General features: G+C 39.5%; 1 protein-coding gene across 8 annotated transcripts in view; it reads right to left on the bottom strand.

The window, feature by feature from the left end:
• The window catches only part of ATG4C (autophagy related 4C cysteine peptidase), a 90654-nt gene extending 72222 nt beyond the window's left edge, over positions 1-18432 (bottom strand). For 4 of the 8 annotated variants that reach the window (XM_081484946.1, XM_081484947.1, XM_081484948.1 and 1 more), the window contains exon 1: positions 17779-17887. The gene's annotated coding sequence lies outside the window, so the exon portion shown is untranslated. Of the gene's footprint in view, positions 1-9722; positions 9980-17731; positions 17888-18339 lie in introns of those variants that run through there. The other 4 variants (XM_081484949.1, XM_081484943.1, XM_081484944.1 and 1 more) reach the window with 3 other exon arrangements.
• Positions 18433-24845: the final 6413 nt, after the last annotated feature.

Genomic DNA, 24845 nt, shown 5'->3' on the forward strand with positions numbered 1-24845 from the left:
TTTTAGTAACAAATATCAATCCCTTGTCTGACTTTGAATGTCTCTCAATATGTTGGCCTGCCATCTCTGTTGTTATTTCTTATCACCATCTCAGTTCTTTGTTTCCAGAAACATCAACTGTTACACTAACTTCTATTCCCTCTCTTTTCCTATACTTGCCAGTCTTCTGTCTTTGTGCACAGAACTTGTAGCCTAAAAATGTTCAGTTTTTAAACCTAGCAAGGTTTTTTTTAAGTAGCAAATATGAAGAAAGGGAGAGTACAAGGAATATTTACTTGGATTGTCCTCTTTCAGAGCTAACGGTTAAGCAATATAAATGGCAATACAAGATAAAAAGATTGAGAAAAGGAACAAGAAACATAATAAGGGCAGGACATGCATATTCAGCGGCTTCCCAGATGGCTCAGTGGTAAAGAATCCACCTGCCAACGTAGGAGACACGCTAGACGTGGGTTTGATCCCTGGATTGGGAAGATCCTCTGGAGGACGAAACAGCAATCCACTCCAATATTGTTGCCTAGAAAATTCCATGGACAGAGGAGCCTGGTGGGCAACAGTCCATGGGGTTGCAAAGAGACTTAGCAACTGAGCACGCACACATATCCAGAAGTTGATTTGGTAGTTTTCCCTCAGGTATACATCTTGCAAACATTCTTAGAATTCTTCAGGATTGCATCCTCCATTTAAAGACACTAAATCAATGCACAGCTACTGTGTAATGATGATATAAATAAAATGTACTATTTATGTGTTCTCTTAAATTTGAAATGAAAAAAAACTTAGTACTAAATAGACATTTACCCTCACATATATGAGTTGTATTGAAAAATTCAGACTTAAATTCAAGAAAGTAGGGAAAACCACTAGGCCATTCAGGTGAGACTTGAATCAAATCTCTTACGATTAAGCAGTGGAAGTGACAAATAAGATTCAAGGGACTAGATCTGATAGAGTGCCTGAAGAACTATGGATGGAAGTTCGTAATATTGTACAGGAGGTGGTGATCAAAACTATCCTCATGAAAAAGAAATGCAAAAAAGGTAAAATGGTTGTCTGAGGAGGCCTCACCAATAGCTGATAAAAGAGAAGCAAAAGGCAAGGGAGAAAAGGAAAGCTATACCCATCTGAATGCAGAGTTACAAAGAATAGCAAGGAGAGATAAGAAAGCCTTCCTAAGTGATCAATGCAGAGAAATAGAGGAGAACAATAGAATGGGAAAGACTAGAGATCTTTTCAAGAAAACTAGAGATACCAAGGGAATACTTCATGCAAAGATGGGCACAATGAAGGACAAAAACGGTATGGACCTAACAGAAGCAGAAGATATTAAGAAGCAGTGGCAAGAATATACAGAAGAACTGTACAAAAAAGATCTTAATGACCCAGATAACCAGGATGGTGTGATCACTCACCTAGAGTCAGACATCCTGGAATGCGAAGTCAAGTGGGCCTTAGGAAGCATCACTACGAACAAAGCTAGTGGAGGTGATGAAATTCCAGTTGAGCTATTTCAGATCCTAAAAGATGATGCCGTGAAAGTGCGGCACTCAATATGCCAGCAAATTTGGAAAACGAAGCAGTGGCCACAGGACTGGCAAAGATCCGTTTCCATTCCAATCCCAAAGAAAGTAAAAATGCAAGTCACTCAGTTGTGTCCAGCTCTTTGTGACCCCATGGACTATACAATTCTCCAGGCCAGAATACTGGAGTGGGTAGTCTTTGCCTTCTCCCCAGGTTGGGGATCCCCAACTTGGGAAGAAGTTGGGGATCCACCCAAACCAGGGATCAAACCCAGGTCTCCTGCATTACAGGCGATTGCTTACCAGCTGAGCCACAAGGGAAGCCCATCCCAAAGAAGGGCAATGCCAAAGAATGTTCAAACTAGCGCACAATTGCACTCATTTCACATGTCGGCAAGGTAATGCTCAAAATCCTCCAAGCTAAGCTTCAACAGTACATGAACTGAGAACTTCCAGATGTATAAGCTGGATTTAGAAAAGGCAGAGGAGCCAGAGATCAAATTGCCAACATCTGGTGGATGACAGAAAAAGCAAGAGAATTCCAGAAAAACATCTACTTCTGCATCATTGACTATGCTAAAGACTTTGACTGTGTGGATCACAACAAACTGTGGAAAATTCTTCAAGAGATGTGAATACCAGACCACCTTACCTGCCTCCTGAGAAACCTGTATGCAACTCAAGAGGCAACAGTTGGAACCAGACATGGAACAAAAGACTGGTTCAAAATTGGGAAAGGAGCACGTCAAGGCTGTATATTGTCAAGCTGCGTATTTAAATTACATGCAGAGCACATCATGCGAAATGTCAGGCTGGACGAAGCACAAGCTGGAATCAAGATTGCCAGGAGAAATATCAATAACCTCAGATATGCAGATGACACCACCTTTATGGCAGAAAGTGAAGAGGAACTAAAGAGCCTCTTGATAAAAGTGAAAGAGTGAAAAAGCTGACTTAAAACCCAACATTCAAAAAACTAAGATCATGGCATCCAGTCCCATCACTTCATGGCAAATAGATAGGGATAAAGTGGAAACAGTGACAGACTTTATTTTCTTGGGCTCCAAAATCACTGCAGATGGTGACTGCAGCCATGAAATTAAAAGACACTTCCTCCCTGGAAGAAAAGCCATGACAAACCTAGACAGCATATTACAAAGCAGAGACATTACTTTGCCAACAAAAGTCTGTCTAGTAAAAGCTACAGTTTCTCTGGTAATCATGTATGGATGTGAGAGCTGGACAATAAAGAAGGTTGAGTGCTGAAGAATTGATGCTTTCGAACTGTGGTATTGGAGAAGACTTTTGAGAGTCCCTTGGACTGCAAGGAGATCAAACCAATCCTAAAGGAAATCAGTCCTGAATATTCATTGGAAGGACTGATGTTGAAGCTGAAACTCCAATACTTTGGCCACCTGATACAAAGAGCCAACTCCTTAGAAAAGAACCTGATGCTGGGAAAGACTGAAGGCAGGAGGAGAAGGGGATGACAGAGGACAAGATGGTTGGATGGCATCACGGACTCAATGGACATGAGTTGAGAAAGCTCCAGGAGATGGTGAAGGACAGGGAAGCCTGGCATGCTGCAGTCCATGGGTCAAAAAGAGTTGGACACGACTGAGCGACTGAACAACAAGAATGAGTTGTATCAAGTGCCAGTAGGCAAAAGCCTTCACCTGTGCAGCACGGAGTATTACTTGTTCACAGACTATAAAGTCATCATTATAACCTAGATGGTTAAAGACTACAATAAGAACTTTTTATGTTATCTGGGCTGTCTTAAGCATTCCTTGATCTTACCTCTAAGAAGAACATAATATTGACTATGGTTTGATTTGTTGTTGTTCAGGTGCTAAGTTGTGTCTGACTCTTTCGACCTGATGGACTGCAGTGCGCCAGGCTTCCCTGTCCTTCACTATCTCCAGGAGTTTGCTCAGATTCATGTCCATTGACTCAGTGATGCTATCTAACCATCTCATCCTCTGCTACTCTCTTCTCCTTTTGCCTTATGTCAGTACCTCGGTAACCTCTGATGACTTCAAGATAACTATGAATGCTTGCAGCCTCTACGCTTAAAAATGAAATTTTGCAAGCTATTAAGTACACAGTCTACATATAAGAAATAATATACTAGGTCAAGTCATTTAATCAACAGAATAAACTTAACCTCTATAAAAACTCAAAGATGTCAGAATCTTAGGATTAAAGGGGAACTTAAAAGCATCTAGGAACTATTAAGTAGTAATATTAATAGTCTTGGCCATTTTCCCACCCAATACACTCCAATCTACCAGTAGCTTCTCCTAATCCTATCTTCCATTGCTTGGGTGGGAGCAGCAGTGAAAGAAAACGTGTAAGTTAAAAAAAAAAAAAAATCCCTCTTCTCCCAGGAATCTGATCTGCTCTCTGGTTTGGACTTATTAATCACTAATCAGGTTCATCCACTCATATAGCAGCACAATTTCCTTTACAACAAGCTTGCCAAGTGCATTCAACCAGTCTCTGAGTGAACACTCCTAGACAGGGAACTCAGTATATAATGAGCTTTGTACTGAGCTGAATATACAGCTATAAGTTTAAAAGCTTGATAATATTTTAAACTGTTTATTCTCTACTAACATAACGAGTCCCTTGGACAGCAAGGAGATTAAACCAGTCAATCCTAAAGGAAATCAATCCTGAACATTCACTGGAATGACTGATATTAAAGCTGAAGCTCCAACACTTTGGCCACCTGATGCCAAGAGCCAATTCATTGGAAAAAATCCTGATACTGGGAATGATTGAGAACAGGAGGAGAAGGGGGCAACAGAGGATGAGATGGTTGGATGGCATTACTGACTCAATGGACATGAGTTTGAGCCAACTCCAGAAGATAATGAAGGACAGGGAAGCCTGGTGTGCTGGAGTTCATGGAGTCACAAGGAGTCGGAGACAGCTTAGTGACTGAACAACAACAATTCTAAACACCTACACTTGCTTGAAAGACATATAAAACCAAAAGTCTTTGTCCTGATAATTTCCACTAACAGTTCCTGGCTGTGTTTTCTGAAATCAATCCCTCTTCCATTTGACAGCCCATCAGAAAGTTTAAGGCAAACTTCTTGGGCTCCCCTTGTGGTCGAGTGGTTAAGAATCAGCCTGCCAATGCAGAGGACACGGGTTCGAACTCTGCTCTGGGGAGATCCCACATGCTGGGAGGCAACTAAGTCCCTGCACTACAACTGCTGAGCCTGTGTTCTAGAGCCCACATGCCACAACTACTGAAACCTGTGCACCTAGACCCTCTGCTGCGCGAGACAAGCCACCAAATGAGAAGCCGGTGAAACACAACTAGAGAGTAGTCCCAACTCTCCACAACTAGAGAAAGCCCTTGAGCAGCAATGAACACCCAGTGCAGCCAAAAATAAACCTTAAAAAAAAAAAAGACATACTTCTTGCTCCTTGCCCCACCCCATCTCTTTTCACTTTCAATATTCTTAATTCCTTCAGTTAGTCAGAGGATTGTTATATGAGTGGTTAACGAGTGCCTCAATCAGGGTGCTGGTAAGGGGATAAGGAATAAGGAGATACAAGCAAGAAACTGAGACCGCAGAATGAGCAACATCATATATGAATATTTATATGCCCACATACAGGAGAGAGAGACTAAAGTGACTGAGATTTCAGGCCTCATGTCTAAGAGGATAATGATACTATTAACAGAAAAGGGGAACCCAGGGATAAAAAGCTAAAGAAAGATGGGGGATTCAACGTGAGACACAGTGATTTTGAGATTTGTAACAAACAAATTTGGATAAGATCTCTTCCAAGTCCCATTCCATTAGATACTTTTGTCAAGGAAAAGGTACAACCATATTATTGACACTAGAAATTACGTATCATATAAACACAAAGCATCATATTTATTCATTCATCCAGTATTGCAGTGCTTACTTCTGTAAGACACTATAGGAAATATAATAAGCCACAAAATCCAGTTCCTGTCCCCATTAACCCTGCATTTTAATAAGCAAGATATTTATAACTAATCAGAACTCAAGACTGAATGTGGCTATGTCTCACATTAGAAATATAAAATGCTCAATTATTAAGAGAAATATATTTTCCCTTTCCAGTGAGAATATTCACACATGAAAAGGCATTCTTTAAATATGAAGAACAAGGACATACAAATAACATCTTTCTATTCTGGGTGTAAATACAGGAAAACACTAGCCATAGTTTTTAGGAATGAGTTAAAGTATCCTGAACAATTATATCTATTGTTAAAGATTAATGCTTGAATTGTATTATCAGTCAAAAGAAGAGCATTGTTTAAAATGTTCACAAACACAATTGTTCTGGCTTACAACTGCAATTGTTTGATGTCATTTTTCTCAACATTTTTAATTTTAAATAATAAAAAATTACACCAGTTTGAAAATAGAGCTATAAGTTTAAAGCCTTATAAAGATAAAAACTGCATATTCTCTAACTGTTCTAGAGTTTCCTATTACTATATATTATGATATCGTTTTAAATTATTATGTCTACTTTAGTAGTTTTACAGATAACCAATTTTACAGGAAGTCTCTTAAAAAGTAGTTTAGTAGGAACTTAACTATATTTTAAATTGATAACATAATCACAGAAAAAATAATTCAAATAACTCTGAACATCTACTTTGACTATACATCTTTAGAGGGATATATTCCAAGGACATAAACTGGCAAAGAAATCTTTACTTGGTAAATCTGTTGTAGGAGGGGGTATCAGTATAGTAATTTCAAAACTATCATATGTGTGTGTGTGTGTGGTGTGTGTGTGGTGTGTGTGTGTGTGTGGTGTGTGTGTGGTGCGTGTGTGATGTGTGTGTGTGTGGTGTGTGTGTGGTGTGTGTGTGTGGTGTGTGTGTGTGGTGTGTGTGTGTGTGGTGTGTGCGTAGTGTGTGTGTGTGTGTAGTGTGTGTGTGTGTGTAGTGTGTGTGTGGTGTGTGCGTGTGGTGTGTGTGTGTGTGTGTGTACTCGTGTGTGCGTGCTTAGTCTCTCAGTCATGTCTGACGTTGCGACCCCATAGACTGTAGCCTGCTAGGGTCCTCTGTCAATGGAATTCTCTAGGCAAGAATAATGGAGTGGGTTGCCATGCCCTCCTCCAGGCATATATGTGTGTAAGACAGAATAAATATAAATGAGTAAATGTATTAATATGGCTGAGAATCAGAATTCTCCCTGTAGGAAAAGGGAGACACAAATATAAACTGAGTGAAGGTGAGGTTGAACTCTGTGGTTTTGAACCTGAAGGTATCCTATAAAATCATGATTTCTTTTAAAACGTGTGTGTGTGTGTGTGTGTGTGTGTGTGTGTGTATCCAATTAAAGGTCCCAAAAGCAATGATATTCCAGTAGTAACGAGTTTTTTCAATGCCCAAATTTCGGTTTCTAAGTACCATTTTCCACTAAAATGAACAAGGGTGCTGGTGGTAAAAGAAGGTGGTAAAAGTGTTGATTCCAAGCCTCAAGCAGAGAATAGATAAGGTAAGCCTGCAACACTTTCTGTACAAAAAAGGAAGAAGGCGCCCAAATACGAATATGGACATATACAAAGGTCATAGGAACTACTTCAAAAGGACTAATCAAATTTGAGTTAACTCAATCATCAAAAAAGAAGAATGCTAACATGGGCTTCCCTGGTGGCTCAGTAGTAAGAAACCACCTGTCAATGCAGGAGACATGGGTTCAATCCCTGGTCCAAGAAGATTCAACATGCTGCGAGTAACTAGGCCTGTGCACCACAACTATTGAGCCTGTACTCTAGAGCCCAGGAGCTGCAATTACTGACCCCACATGCTACAACTACTGAAACCTGTACAACCTAGGGCCCATGTTCCACAACAAGAGAAGCCACTGCAATGAGAAGCCCACTTGGCAAACTACAGAAAAGCCACACAGCAGTGAAGACCCAACACAACCATAAATAAACTAACTAATCAATGTAATTATTTTTTAAAAGAATAATGGTAACAGATCATCACATTGGATAAATTTTTTAAAAAGGTACACAGTGAAACTAAAAAGAAAAGGAGAAGGAATATATCTTATTTAGAGAGATAGTCAACCAACATATGTAGATGGAATGAGAGAACTGGAAAACCATTATTTGCAAACCACCAATGCCATGGTTGATTCAGAAAAGGATCATCTACAGTTACCAAAACCACTGTAATAGAAAAAAATTAATGGAAAACAGAATATCCAATGATAAAGTAACACCTCCAGAGATTAATTATTAAATACAAAACAGAAAAGATATCTTTAAAATGTAAAATCTGTCTTATCTAAGCGGTCAACCTTAACATCACCAATAACTTACAAATTATCATTATATTACTCTTGATGTAATCAAATGAAAAGTTTACAATAACTACCATATAATAACAATCTTAGGAAAAAACACATAGCCTGAAACTGTGAGGAAACAATCAAATTCATTTTGTGAGACATTCTACATACAACTGGCCTGGACTTTTCAAAACTGTCAAAGTCTTGAAAGATCAAAAAAAGAAAAAGGAAGGAAGACAGGAGGAAAAAGATGAGGATAATTCTAGATAAAAGAAAACAGAGAGATGTGACAACTAAATATAGTTTATAATCTCTTCTAAAATTTAATATTTTTTCCTGAAAAGTTATAAGGGAAATTACTGGAACATTTGGGTAAAGTGAATTTTTTTCATATGGCCTGTACATTAGGTAATATTATCAAATCAAAATTAAATTATTTGGGTATGCTAATAGCATTATAGTTATGTTAACAGGATGTCCTAGGTCATAGGAGATGCATGACAAAACATTTAGGAAGACAGTGTCATGATGTATCTACTTTACTTTCAAATGGTTTAACAAGTAAAAAAAAAAACAGTGTGCATTTGTGTGTGTGCTTCCAGGTGGCACTAGTGGTAAAGAACTCAGCTGCCAATGCTGCTAAGTCACTTCAGTCATGTTCGACTCTGTGCGACCCCATAGATGGCAGCTCACCAGGCTCCTCTGTCCCTGGGATTCTCCAGGCAAGAATACTGGAGTGGGTTGCCATTTCCTTCTCCAGGCAGATGTAAAAGATGTGGGTTCCATCTCTGGGTTGAGACGATCCCCTGGAGGAAGAAATGGCAACCCACTCCAGTATTCTCGCCTGGAGAAACCCATGGACAGAGGATTTTGATGGACTATAGCCCATGTGGTGACAAAGAGTTGGACATGACTAAAGTGACTAAGTGCACGCACACGCATGTGTGTGTGTGTGTGCACGCGCGCGCGCATGCTAGAAAAAAAGCAAATGAGCCATAATGTTGACAAGTGAATCTAGGTGAAGGATATATAGGTATTGTATTACTCTTTCAACTTTTTTTATAGGTTTACAACTTTCAAAAGAAAGTAAGCTGGGGGGAAAAAGTAGGATGGAAATTAAATTGACTTTAGAGCAGCTGATAAGATTTTATAACATTTAACTACTTCTTCACCCTATCCATAAGACCTAAAAGCTAATAAAAGTCCAGAAAGGTTCGACTAAAAAATAAAAGTAATAATTTTAACAAATAATAAGTAATTACAAGCCAATCCATCGTTAATTTCCAATTATAGCTGTTGCTGTTGTTATTTAGTCGCTAAGTCATGCCCAACTCTTTTGCAACCCCATGGACCATAACCCGCCAGGCTCCTCTGTCCATGGGATTCTTCAGGCAAGAATACTGGAGTGGGTTGCCATTTCCTTCAGGGGATCTTCCTGACCCAGGGATCAAATCTGAGTCTCCTGCATTGGCAGGCAGATTCTGGTGAGAATTCTGTGAAAGATGACATGTGTTAACTCATTTAGGATGAGTAACTGTCAATAAACAAAAGCTTTCTTATATTTTCCCCAAATCCAAATATGACTACCAAACAAAAGTTTTTACCCAATTGAGATCTATAAGTTAAATGGAACTCTAAAATTAAAACGTTGTACAGAAGTCCAGATGATCTCAGACACAACATCACTATAATAATAATCGTAACAATAATAAAACAAACTCTGTACTGGGAATTTGGTTAACCTATACACACAACCCATCTCATTTAATCTTCACAATCACTCTATAAGCCAGATACTATTATTATACTCATTTTATAGATTTAAAAACTAACAAAGGATAAATGCTGCAAGATTATACTGCTACAAAACAGCAAAACATACCTTGAATCCAAGCAACCTGACACCAAGCCCAGGCTTTTTGCTCTGTACTCTCTACAGCTGCCGAAGAAATGATACTTTTGAACTGTGCTATTGGAGAAGACTCTTGAGAGTCCCTTGGACTGCAAGGAGATCCAACCAGTCCATCCTAAAGGAGATCAGTCCTGGGTGTTCATTGGAAGGACTGATGTTGGAAGCTGAAACTCCAATACTTTGGCCACCTGATGTGAAGAGCTGACTCATTTGAAAAGACCCTGATGCTGGGAAAGATTGAGGGCAGGAGGAGAAGGGGACGACACAGGATGAGATGGTTGGATGGCATCACCGACTCAATGGACACAGGTTTGGGTGGACTCAGGGAGTTGGTGATGGACAGGGAGGCCTGGCGTGCTGCGGTTCATGGGGTTACAAAGAGTCGGACACGACTGAGAGACTGAACTGATAAATTTTTAATAGCCAACTGTATTGATCCAATATCTACCAAAAATTACATAAAGGAGTCATTTCAGAAAAAATCAAAAGCATTCCCTAAAACACATTTATATTTATATATACATCAATTGAATGAAGTTAGAATTTAACCAGATGACCAATTTATTGCCAAATCCCAAGTGAAAATAAAGATGATATATAGTTTTATTACTCAAGTTATCTATTCATATATATGGTTGAATATGTTACATATAAATTCAAAAAAAATTCCAATATTTTTCCAAAGGCCTTCATTTAGAACTTCCTCCCTGCCCACTCAAGAAAAATGATACTGAAAAAACTTATTTCAGGTACACTATTCCTCAAATATCTTTTCGGGTGTTTGTTAGTTCTAAAAGGTCTTGTAGGTCTTCATAGAACCATTCAACTTCAGCTTCTTCAGCATTATTGGTTGGGGCATAGGCCTGGATTACCATGATACTGAACAGTTGGCCTTGGTAACGTACAGAGATCATTCTGTCGTTTTTGAGATTGCATCCAAGTACTGCATTTCGGACTCTTTTGTTGACCATGATGGCTACTCCATTTCTTCTAAGGGATTCCTGCCCACAGTAGTAGATATAATGGTCATCTGAGTTAAATTCACCCATTCCAGTCCATCTTAGTTTGCTGATTCCTAGAATGTCGATGTTCACTCTTGCCATCTCCTGTTTGGCCACTTCCAACTTGCCTTGATTCATGGACCTAACATTCCAGGTTCCTATGCAATATTGCTCTTTACAGCATCGGACCTTGCTTCTATCACCAGTCACATCCACAACTTGGTATTGTTTTTGCTTTGGCTCCATCCCTTCATTCGTTCTGGAGTTATTTCTCCACTGATCTCCAGTAGCATATTGGGCACCTACCGACCTGGGGAGTTCCTCTTTCAGTATCCTATCATTTTGCCTTTTCATACTGTTCATTGGGTTCATGGAGTTTGCCATTCCCTTCTCCAGTGGACCACATTCTGTCAGACCTCTCCACCATGACCTGTCCATCTTGGGTGGCCCACATGGCATGGTTTAGTTTCATTCAGTTAGACAAGGCTGTGGTCCGTGTGATCAGATTGGCTAGTTTTCTGTGATTATGGTTTCAGTGTGTCTGCCCTCTGAGGCCCTCTTGCAACACCTACCGTCATCCTGGAATGTGAAGTCAAGTGGGCCTTAGAAAGCATCACTACGAACAAAGCTAGTGGAGGTAATGGAATTCCAGTTGAGCTATTTAAAATCCTGAAAGATGAGGCTGTGAAAGTGCTGCACACAATATGCCAGCAAATTTGGAAAATTCAGCAGTGGCCACAGGACTGGAAAGGGTCAGTTTTCATTCCAATCCCAAAGAAAGGCAATGCCAAAGAATGCTCCAACTACCGCACAATTGCACTCATCTCACACGCTAGTAAAGTAATGCTCAAAATTCTCCAAGCCAGGCTTCAGCAACACATGAAACATGAACTTCCAGATGTTCAAGCTGGTTTTAGGAAAGGCAGAGGAACCAGAGATCAAATTGCCAACATCCGATGGATCATCGAAAAAGCAAGAGAGTTCCAAAAAAACATCTATTTCTGCTTTATTGACTATGCCAAAGCCTTTGACTGTGTGGATTACAATAAACTGTGGAAAATTCTGAAAGAGATGGGCATACCAGACCACCTGACCCGCCTCTTGAGAAACCTGTATGCAGGTCAGGAAGCAACAGTTAGAACTGGACACGAAACAACAGACTGGTTCCAAATAGGAAAAGGAGTACGTCAAGGATGTATATTGTCACCCTGCTTATTTAACTTATATGCAGAGTACATTATGAGAAATGCTGGGCTGGAGGAAGCACAACCTGGAATCAAGATTGTGGGGAGAAATATCAATAACCTCAGATATACGGATGACACCACCCTTACGACAGAAAGTGAAGAGGAACTAAAAAGCCTCTTGATGAAAGTGAAAGGGGAGAGTGAAAATGTTGGCTTAAAGCTCAACGTTCAGAAAACTAAAATCATGGCATCTGGTCCCATCACTTCATGGGAAATAGATGGAAAAACAGTACAAACAGTGTCAGACTTTATTTTTGGGGGCTGCAAAATCACTGCAGATGGTGACTGCAGCCATGAAATTAAAAGACACTTACTCCTTAGAAGGAAAGTTATGACCAATCTAGATAGCATATTAAAAAGCAGAGACATTACTTTGCCAACAAAGGTCCATCTAGTCAAGGTTATGGTTTTACCAGTAGTCATGTATGGATGTGAGAGCTGGACAGTGAAGAAAGCTGGGCACCAAAGAATTGATGCTTTTGAACTGTGGTGTTGGAGAAGACTCTTGAGAGTCCCTTGGACTGCAAGGAGATCCAACCAGTCCATCCTAAAGGAGATCGGTCCTGGGTGTTCATTGGAAGGACTGATGTTGAAGCTGAAACTCTAATACTTTGGCCACCTCATGCGAAGAGTTAACTCACTGGAAAAGACCCTGATGCTGGGAAGGATTGGGGGCAGGAGGAGAAGGGGACAACAGAGGATGAGATGGCTGGATGGCATCACCGACTCGATGGCCATGAGTTTGGGTAAACTCCAGGAGTTGGTGATAGACTGGGAGGCCTGGCGTGCTGCAATTCATGGGGTCACAAACAGTTGGACACGACTGAGCGACTGAATTGAACTGAACTGATTCTTCAAACATACTTAAACAATGACATAAAAGGAAAAAAAGAATAATTAAGACATTAACTTTTAACACTGATGCCACAGTGAAAACAAACAAAGCACGTCCCCCTACAAACCCAGTCATCTTACACTGTTTTCTGTCTCATGAATTGTACCACAATCCATCTAGCTACACAAGCCAAAAAATCTAGTGGTGGCCAGTGGCTCCTTTCTCTCCCTCATTTCTCATACCCAATTAATCACCAAATTCCACACCTAAACATCTCTAAAATCCATCCACTTTTATCTATCTTCACCATCACTTTGTCTAAGGTATTATCGTCTTTTATACGGCCTCTTCTCATCTATACTATCTTCTCTGTAAACAGTTTTTCTTCTGTATAACATCTAGTCTTTTTTCATAAAACTTAACAAACAGTTACACCTTTACCTTTTTTGGTGGAATATTTGATTTATGTCTGGCTTCCCTTGTGTATTTTGTGTGGTAGAGATGCTATTTACTCATCACCATATCACTGTAGCCTAGAAAAGTGCCTAGCAAATAAATACATAAATGCTAAATGATTGAATGCATGTCAAAGATTACAAACTTATTTATAAATAGTCCAAAAAAATTAGGTAGTTATAAGGTTCATGAACCATTATAAGGAATACGTTATTTCATCATTTCTAGACCACACATTGTTACATTTTTTTCATTTTTACATCTTTAACTCCGAAACTGAATACATCTTATAGTCAACAATCTCTGTATGCTTAACTGGAAATTTTTTTCTTTCATAGCAGTTCATAAAATAATGGCACGTATTGGAATAAAATAAACAATGGGGAAAAAAGTCTCATGATTTGATGAAACAGGTAAATCTGGCTCACTCAGTTCAAACCTAGTAGGCTAATCTCCCTTTTCCTTTGGCTACTGTGCTACTGCCAGTATTCAATAATTAACAGGGCCTACTGGTTCTTTCACCAACAGCTATCAAATCAATTCCTTTCCTTAAATCCCAGAATAATGACACTACACCTATCTAATTCCACATTGCCTGCTGAGTTCTTGCCCTAGCTTCATTCATTTAAATATTTGCTTCAAATTCAACCAACACTGTGCACCTATATGCAAAGAACTGAAGATACAAAACAGTCCAGCTATCTGTGCTTTCCACTAATCTCTCTCCTATAATTTAAGATTTTGCTCATTTTATGCCTCAAACTGGAACTATTTTCCTCCCAATTTCTATCTACCAAATTCCTACTCAATACTTTAGCTCTAGATCATATTTCATCTTCATGAAATATCCCCTAGTTAATCTGTCTTTCAACCTTAACATTCTAAAACAGATGAAATCTAATGCTTATTGGTTGCATTTTCTTTACCATCTGAGCCACAAGGGAAGCCCCCTATATTGGTTGTATTTTGTTTCCTGAAGGCAAGGCTTACATGTCATACATTCTGATAGAGTGTTAGTTCCCTAAGAGAAGGGATTTTTGTCCCTTTTGTTCACTGTTATATTCCCAGCACCTAGAAGAGTATCTGGTACATAATAGCTGCTTAGTAAGTATCTACTGAATTAATGTTCTCTAGTATGCGGTCAAGAAGCAACAGTTAGAACCAGACATGAAACAATGCGCTGGTTCAAAATTGGGAAATGAGTATGTCAAGGCTGTATACTGTCAGCCTGCTTATTTAACTTAAAGGCAGAGTACAGCCAAAGCTCCATTACTTCGGCCACCTGAAGCAAAGAACTGACTCATTGGAAAAGACCCTGATGCTGGGAAAGATTGAAGGCAGGAGGAGAAGGGGATGACAGAGGATGAGATGGTTGGATGGCATCACTGACTTGATGGATATGAGTTTGAGCAAGCTCCAGGAGTTGGTGATGGACTGGGAAGCCTGGCGTGCTGCAGTTCATGGGGTCACAGAGAGTCAGACACGACTGAGCAACTGAACTGAACTGAACTGAACTGCAGAGTACATCATGAAAATGCTGGGCTGAATGACTCACATGCTAGAATCAAGACTGCTGGGAGACATGGCTGATTCATGTCAATGTATGGCAAAAACTACTACAATATTGTAAAGTAATTAGCCCCCAACTACAATAAATAAATTTATTAAAAAAAAAAAAAAGACTGCTGGGAGAAATATCAACAACCTCAGAAATGCAGATGATACCACTGTAATGGCAAAAAGTGAAGAGGAAATAAAGAGCCTCTTGGCAAGGGTGAAAGAGAATGGACAAATTGGCTTAAAACTCGACATTCAAAAAATGAAGATCATGGCAGCTGGTCCCATCACTTCATGGCAAACAGATGGGGAAGAAAATGGAAGCAGTGACAGACTTTATTTTCTTGGGCCCCAAAATCACTGCAGACAGTAAAGCCATGAAATTAAGACACTTGCTCCTTGGAAGAAAAGCCATGACAAACGTAGACAGTGTATTAAAAAGCAGAGATATCACTTTGCCAACAAAGGTCTGTACAGTCAAAGCTATGGTTTTTCCCGTAGTCATGTATGAATGTGAGAGGTGGACAATAAAGAAGGCTGAGCACCGAAGAACTGATGCCTTCGAACTGTGGTGCTGGAGAAGACTCTTGAGAGTCCCCTGGACTGCAAGGAGATCCAACCAGTCAACCCTAAAGGAAATCAACCCTGAATATTCATTGGAAAGACTGATGCTAAAGCTGAAGTTCCAATACTTTGGCCACCTGACCCGAAGAGCCGACTCACTGGAGAAGACCCTGAGGCTTGGAAAGATTGAAGACAGAAGGAGAAGAGGATGACAGAGGATGAGATGGTTGGATGGCATCACGGACTCACTGGACATGAGTTTGAGTGAACTTCAGGAGACAGTGAAGGACAGGGAAGCCTGGCATGTTGCAGGCCATGTGGTCGCAGAGTTGGATACGACTTGGCAACTGAACAACAATAATATACTCCAGGGTATAGAACAAATCTTTGCAGCTGTAGTAAGAGGGAAGAGTCAAAAGTAACTGGACTAAATGACTTGAACCCCTTAAGCTTCAGTATCTTCATCTGCTAAATGTAAATAACACTCAATAGCACACTGAGTTGTTATAATGATTCAATGCAACAATGCTTTAAAGCATCTAGTATAGAGCTGAGGACAAGAGGATGCTCTCAGTAAACGTTTTGATGATACAGTGACAACAGTTAAACAGTAAGAAGCATTCAATAAATGCCTATTAAATGAATAAAATCTCAGGAAAAATATAAAAAGTTTGAGCAATGTCTAACCTCATCATTTATCCAATAAAGAATTCATGAGTGAATTAATTCTGAAATATTATATGTACATTCACCCTCAATCTTAAGCATGGTTGAAACCATTTCTGATTAATTAGGAATAACCCCACCAATTAGACAGTGTACAAGTACTAATATTTACACTTTACTGACACATAGAGATTATATTTGATTCCTAAAGAAGAACAATGATTTTACTATTAGAGTAGTAAAATACTGAGAATAAAAGAAAGCTGAAAAGTTACTGAAGTTACATGGTCCCCAGAAAGCCAAGAAGTACAAAAGTTTCTATCTACAAAACACTAGTGAATAATAAATTATATAAAGCAGTTTTATATTTTATATTTCTATCAAAATATATAGAAATATATGATAAACAATCACAACAAATAAACTCTTCAATATATTTGTATTCCATTTTACAGGAAAAAAAAAGAGGATCAGTTAAAATGGGTTTTAAACTCTTACAAACCTATAATATTTCTTACATTGGCTACTTTTTAACTTTAAACAGTTCTCAGAATTTTACAGTGAGTTATTAATTCAACATAGCATCAGATTATTGGACTAGTTAGAAACTCTCCCTTGTTCAGGGAAGACACTTTATTACTTTGTAAATTGGTATATACACAAACTTTTCCTTTCAAAGCTTTTCCAATCCCTCTGGGTACTTTCAATAACTCACAATCTAATCACCAATCATAAACAACAAAGGAGGAAAGAGCTATTGTGTCTATCTACTATTAATCGTGTCTATCTGCTATTAATTGACATAAAATTCCACTGGGGACATATGTCTTGAGTAGGAAAAGAGAAAAAGATCCCATCTAAGTATTTCAGATACAAGAAGCTCTAGCAGGAGGTATTCTCCTCTAACCATGGGGAAGCAGTAACCCCTTGTGGGAAAATAATCAATACAAACCGAAAACGTAAGCCAAAGAGATATTAAGTATAAACTCCATAGAGTCATGTTTAGCAGATCGTTGACGTCTCTCGTATTCACCAGTCATCATAACAATGTATTTGAACCTCCACCCTAAAAAGCCCTGAGATGTGGATGGAGGTGGAAGGGTTGAGGATGAGTAGGAACCAAATAGAGTGAGTATACCGTTAAGGTCTGGATGGAAAAGCATTAAGATATTCAAGCAAATGTATTAAGTGTCTGAAGCAGTAACAAAGGCCTAAAAAGGGATAAAGGAGTGAGGAATGAGAAGATAAAGATCTTGAGGATCTGATCTGGGTTTTTTTCCTTCTTTTTTTTTATCGGAGGGAAATAGGGAAGGAGCTAAATAGATGCACGAACTGAGGAGAAAAGAGATCGTGCCTGAAACACCTAAGAAAAGCCTCTAGAGGAGGAGGAACAGCTGCCCACAGGAAGGCTTACGGTTAGTTAGCTCTGGAGCCCAGGAAGGGCAAGGAGTCAGAAAAATGATACCAGAAAGGAGAGATGAGGGTGACGCCAAAACTCTCAGAGAGCCGAAAAGGTTGGCCACAGGGTTTCCATTGAGGGCAAGACCTCCCCCCTCCTCAAGGAACCCGATCGTTCGAGGGGACCAGAGACACTAAGTCCCAACCTTCTCCTGAGGCTAGCAGAGTCAGAAGAAACTCAAGTCGCTCCCTCACCAAAAAGAGAACTGGAGAAGTGTAAACAATGTGCAGGAGCCACCAACCGGGAAATGTTCCAGCTCCAGCCGCCCCAAAAGCAGCCCGCACGCAAGAGGACTCTCCGACCTCAGCGCCGCAGCCACAGGCACCTCGAGCTCCCCGGCCACCGTAGTCAGAGAACCGCCCCACGCCACCCCCTTCAAACCTAGTAGGTCAGCTACTTCCGGGGCATCAAAGCCTATTGATTGGCGGCAGCGATAGCCAGACCAATGGCAAGAGCCTGATGCTGGGAAAGATTGAAGGCGGGAGAAGAAGGGGCAGACAGAGGATGAGATGTAGGATGGCATCACCGACTCAGTGGACATAAGTTTGAGTAAACTCAGGGAGTTGGTGATGGACAGGGAGGCCTGGCGTGCTGCAGTCCATGGGGTCGCAAAGAGTCGGACACGACTGAACGACTGAACTGAATTTAACTGAGCAATAGTCATAGCGACAGGCCCCTGATCTATTTACTTTATCCATCCTTTCTTCGCTCCTTTCGCTACCCAGACAGTAAGCCACCAACATAGCAAGCATAGAACCAAGGGAAAGTATCCACTTATAAGCGGTGTCTCTGATAGACAAACCATCATTTCTGCCTTGAGTTCCTGTTGAACAGTTGGACTTCAACTCCCAGCATGCCGTGAACACCACGCCCCCTCCTCGAACGCGGGAACTACAAGATCCAGCATGCACTGTGGCGCTTATTTCTCACTCTCCCCCGAAACCACCCGCAGACCCCAAAAGCGGTTTCGGAAGGCTCACTAAATCCTTTAAATTAACGTAGACCTTTCTACCAAGCTCCACTTTGGTAAAAAAAAAAAAATACCAGTATTTCTTTTCTTTTTGTGAAGGTATTCTGAAGGGACTATAGGTAAATGCTTATAAAATATCAAGGAATATGTGCTCTCATTTTTCATGTTTAGATTCTTTTCCAGAATTGAAACAGAACAGTCTGCGAAGGCTTTTTATGAAATGGAAATTTTTATCCTCTTTCATAAGGTGTGTTGAGAGAAATACTAAATTATTGCAAAGTGTAATGCTGTAAGATTTTGCTGGAACAAGGGCTACGAGACCTGCTTCTGAATTGCGTAGGGAATTACAGAAGGGCTGGAAGTGAAAAATTAACAGTCTGTACTAGCGGACTGTGAAACCACATGGGAAAGAAAATCTTTCAGAATGCAGAGTTGAAAAGTTCAAAATTAGATTTAAAAACGTTTTCATTTTTTTATGTGTTTAATGGTTTGAATTATTTTTATTATTCTCACAAAAACAGGTAACTGCACAACTATTTATTTTCTGTTATGCAGTAGGGCAACCAGATAACTAATCACACAAAGAATATAGTAAGATGTAACATTTATTAGGGTGAGCGAACAAAAGAACTGTTTTCTTGCCTGATTAGACAGCTGGTAGGTCCACATTTTAAAATATAGAACTCTGTTTTGATTTCTTAGGACAGATAATATACATTTAACAAGCTGTCTGTATGATTTTTTATTACTTCCATAAAGTCTTAGATTACAAGAGCAAATATATTTTATTTTTAATATTATACAATAACAGGATGTGAGAAAAAATGCTTTGATTCTCTAAATAAACTACATGGTAATTATACAAAATAAAACTGTGTATACCACAAACATTGGTATTCTGTGGATTTACTTGTACAAAACAAATTTTAATTGGTTAGTAAAACAGTAGAATACTTTCCACTTTTACAAATTCACATAGAAGTCACAGAGGGGAAATATATTCTGTAACCTTGGCGTGGCATCTATCCAACTCCCGGGTGCTAAATTATGCAGCACAAGCAGGTAAATATTTAAAACCTACGATCATGGAAAACAATCTGCTGCTTTCTGTACCCATGCGCCAAAGCAATGTGAACTCTGTGAGAGAAAACATTTTCATTGGAATGATTCAGAGGTAACAATAAACTATAATTAGGTTATCTGCTATTCATAGGTGTTTGTAGTAAATAAACACATAATTAGATCCACTTATTAGGGATGTTATTAAGGAAGCTTTGAAATACCCTAAATATTTGATACACATATTTCTAAAGCAGTTTCGATGATCAATTGTGTAAATGAACATGGGAAAGAGCCTAAAGAGTACATTATTTATGTAACAGACTTTAGGTTTTTAAAAGAAATTCTTACAGCTGCAGTACTCAGCAATATTCTGTCCTCTAACTTGATTCCTATTCAGCCAATTGCAAACTGCATAGGAGTCAAAATTAGACCAGATGTTCATTTTGATTCAACAAATACACAAGTGCTGCTGGGGCAAAGCACTCTGCCGAGGCACTGAAGTCTTATTTTGAATCACATAATTTTAGGAAGTGTGACTTGTATACTCTGTGCTTCCCCAGTGGCTTAGCAGTAAAGAATCCTCCTGCCATGCAGGAGATGTGGGTTTGATCCCTGGGTTGGGAAGATTCCCCTGGAACAAGGCATGGCAACCCACTCCAGTATTCTTGCCTGGAGAATCCCGTGGACAGAGGAGCCTGGTGGGCTACAGTCCATAGGGTCAGAAAGAGTCAGGCACAACTGAGGCAACTTAGCACACACACATGCACTTGTATACTATGGTAACAATCTTGAACTTCAAAATAGTTATAAAGGAAACCATTTAGGGAATGACAGATTGCATTTTTGACTGCTGGTTGCAGGATTATAGAGAATGGCTTGGAATGGAAAGAACAGATAGGAGATTGTTTTCATAAATCAGATTTTTAGAAAATGGGAGATCTGAAATACATAGTAATAAGAGAAGATTTAAAAAACAAAAACTGCTCAGAAATATTAGGACAGTAGAACCCAGAAGAGGGGTGGGATAAGGAGGCGAGAAAGCAAAGGAGACTCCCAGGTTTCTGTTTTTTCATTTTTCTACCTGTTGAGTTAGGAATGTTTAAGCACCATCAGAGGGCGATGCCCAGGAGGCAATTACCTATGGAGCTTAAGAGGAAGATTTGAGGTGAATATATAGCTTTGGGACTCATTAGCTTTAGGTGAGAGCTGAAATCATGGGCATAGATAAGATTATGAACCAGGTGGGTGGGGATCTGAGCTATTAACCAGGAAGCCAAAAGGTGACAGAAATGAGGGAGGTGGAGAACAGTATAAGTAAATATGACGAAATTTTTAAAGGAACAGGATATTTACATAAAAATAGAGGGTTCCTGATTTAGATGTAGCATTGAAAAATAAGGAGAGAGTCAAATACCTGGACTGGGTGTTTATGAGTAAATGAGATCAGAAAGACAAAAAAGCGTAAGTTAAAAATAATTGCAGGGAGACAGAATCTTCAGAGAAGAGTCAGCATTTATTAAGACCAGAAAGTGAAGGAAGAATTCTATGGGTTGGACTTTCCCAGTGGTCCGGTGATTGGGAGTCTGCCTGCCAATGCAGGGGATGTGAGTGCAATCCCTGATCTGGGAAGATTCCACATGCTGCAGGGCAACTGAGCCTGTGAGCCACATCTACTGAAGCCCAGCGCCTAGAGTCTGTGCTCCACAGCAAGAGAAGTCACCATGGTGAGAAGCCTGCACACCGCAACTAGAGATAAAGCTCATGCGCAGAAACAAAGATCCAGGTCAGCCAAATAAATAAATGTTTTTAAAAAAAGAATTCTGTGAGAAGAATCAGGAAGTAGGAAATTAGAGCATCAGAGAAGGAATGGAAAGATTTCAAATTGAGAAAAGTAGTGGGAGACTGGGTCATAACAAAGGAAGCGAGAGTGAGAATAAACACAAAAGAGATGATGGTCAGGCTTCCCTAGTGGCCCAGTGATTGAGAATCCCCTGCCAACATGAGTTTAGTCCGTGATCCGGGAATATCCCATGTGCTGCTAGGCAGCTAAACCTGTGCACCACAACTACTGAGCCTACAAACTGAAACTACTGAGCCTGCACACCTAGAGGCCCTGCTCTGCAACAAAAGAAGCCACCGCAAGGCCTAGTCCACGTACTGCAACAAAGAGTACCTCCTGACTAGAGAAAGCCCATGTGCAGCAATGAAGAGTGAGCACGGCCAAAAATTTTAAAAAAAATGCATTTTAAAAAGAAAAAATGATGACCAGCCAGGAACATGAGGTAGTATTCACCAGCCTCAAGGTTTAAAAATAGAAATCCTGTATGACTCTGCAGTTCACCCTAACTTGTGCCTGTAGCCTTCACTAGTCTTGGCAGCCAAGAGTGTAATTCACTGACTTACACTCATATTTTTTTTTATAGTGGAACTCAGAGTCCTCACAGCCAAGAGCTTCAGGAGACAAATAACACCCACCCAAGCCCTACAAGTCATAAATTATGAATTGCTTGACATATAGACTCTAAAGCAAACACTGTGGCCTATTTCTCTTGGTTTAAGCATGAACATGTGAGATAATTTCAGGCAATAATATGTGAGGGAAAATCTGCTGGGGCGGAGGGGAAGAAAAACTTCTGGAAAAAGTTTTTCTCTCTAACAAAGAGCAGTGCAGGTTATGTACTCTCATCATGGTAGCATTATTGACAACAGGTAAAAGGTGGATGCAGGCCGAGGGTCCATCAACAGGTGAATGGATAAGCAAAATGTGGTGTATAGATATAATGTACCATTATTACTTAAAAAAAAGTGGAAAATTCTGATACATGCTACAATATGGATGAAACTTGAAGACCTTATACTAAGTCAAATAAGCCAATCAGCCAATCACAATAAAACAAACACAACTGACCGTGGAACAATGAGGGAGTTAGGGCACCCATCCCCATGCAGTTGAAAATCTGCACATGTAACTTGTAGCCAGCCCTATATAATCACAGTTCTGCATCCACAGATTCAATCAACCTTGGAGTATGTACCACTGTCGTATTTACTATTGAAAAAAATCTGAGAATAAGTGGACCCATTCAGTTTAAACCCATGTACTGTAGGATTTCACCTACCTGACTTATCTAGAGTAGTCACATTCACAGTGATAGAAAATAGAATGGTGATTACCAGAGACTGGCGGAGAGAAAGGAATGGAATCATTATTTAATGGATATAGTTTCAGTTTTGCAAGATAGAATGGATTCCATAAGATTTTTTTTTTCCTCTGTAGCTACCCATCCTAGGAGGCCTGGTTTATTACAAATTCTTTTGCCAGTACTGAACCTCCTACAGGAAAGTGTTTGTGGACCAGAATTTTGACTCTAAATGAGTGGTGTTAGAGACATGGTGATGGTTGCACAACAATATGAATGTACTTGGTGTTACTGAACTGTAACTTAAAATGGTTAAAATTGTATATTTGATGTGTATTTTACTACAATAAAAATAAATGAAGTGGGACTTTCCTGATGGTTCAGTGGCTAAGACTCCACACTCCCAATGCAGGGGTTTGATCTCTGATCAAGGAACTAGAATGCAACTAAAGATCAAAGATCTTGCTTCATGCAACTAAGACCAAGCACAGACAAATAAGTAAATAGATAGATAAAATAATAAAAATAATCTCTCTCTCTGTCAATAGAAAATTAACTATTTTGGGTATTTGGAGATCAAGGAATTCAGTTAGCTTAAAGGAAGAGGAAAGAGTCTAATACTGACAGTTTGTCACTTGAACCAAAGCCAGGACTCAAACTTCAGATTGGAGGAATGTCCAGAAAAGACTCTAATTTAGATTAGTATTAAGTTAATATTAATACTAAATGTTGATATCACAAAAACTGTTGTTTTTAAATACAATTATAAAAACTTTCTACTTATACATTTTAAAGTAAAAAGACAGCCAAAAGAGAGTTCTTCTTGGTATTAATTCTTATTGACTTGTCTACAGAAACACAGAAGCTGGGAAGGATCTTGTTTATTAAGTCTCAGTAGAGAGTTAAAGGTTATTATTTACTCAATAAGTACACAAATTTTACTGATGAATGTCAAAAGCCTGTTTTTTTATGAGTCTACTCTAGTTTTGAAAATGTTTAGACTTTGAAGCATAACCATCACACACTCAGTTGGTCAGGTACCTATGAAAACATGATACTATCTTGCCCTTGAGGAGTTTTAAATCTGTTGAGACAGACAAGTATATACATACTGAGTTATAAAACAAGGCAGAATGTGAAAAGGTACAAAGGCTTATTGTGGCAAAGAAGTATGTGTATACTTCAGAATGGGGCTTCCCCAGTGGTTCAGCAGTAAAGAAACTGCCTGTAATGCAGGAAGTACAAGAGACACAGGTTCCATCCCTGAATCAGGAAGAACCCCTGGAGGAGGGCATGGCAACCCACTCCCATAATCTTGCCTGGAGAATCCCATGGACAGAGGAGTATGGTGGGCTACAATCCGTAAGGTCACAAAGAGTTGGATATGATGGAAACGACTGAGCATGCATGCACACACATACTTCAGAAGATACGTATTTTGATTTTTAAAATAACTCAGGTCTTTGGTGGGGCTTCCCAAGTGGCTCAGTGATAAAAGATCCACCTGCCAATACAGGAGATACAGGTTTGATTCTTGGGTAGGGAAGATCCCCTGGAAGAGGAAATGGCAACCCACTCCAGTATTCTTGTCTGGAAAATTCCATGGATATAGGAATCCTGGTGGGCTACAGTCCATGGGGTCGCAAAGAGTCGGACACAACTTAGCAACTGAGCGTGAGCACAAGTCTTTAAGCACAAGGTCTTTGATTAAAAAAAAATCAAACATTAACCAAAATAATGACCCATAATAGCCTGATGCATAATCTTAACTTTTTATAACTATAGTAGCATGAAATATTACTACAAACATTCGTTAATGTTAATGAGTATGAATGGATTGTATACATGTGATAGCTAGGCATTGTTTTAGGGATTGGGGTTATATCAGTGAACACAAACAGTGATTCCTGTTTGAGGAGCTTACCTTCTAGTAGATTGAGACAAAGAATAAACAAAAAATAAAATAAGTAAATAATGTAGAATGCTAGAAGATGATACATCCTACAGGGAGGTAGAAAAAGGAAGAAAAAATATAGGATGAAAAAGAGGACCAAAGTCCTGAAGGCTGAATTGCAATTTTAAAATGGTGTCAAGGTAAGCCTCATTCACAGGTGACATGTGAGTGAAAATTTAAAG

Source organism: Giraffa tippelskirchi, chromosome 5 (assembly GCF_054371585.1).
Source record: "Giraffa tippelskirchi isolate mGirTip1 chromosome 5, T2T-mGirTip1v1.2.pri, whole genome shotgun sequence".
In the NCBI taxonomy this organism is placed as follows: Eukaryota; Metazoa; Chordata; class Mammalia; order Artiodactyla; family Giraffidae; genus Giraffa; species Giraffa tippelskirchi.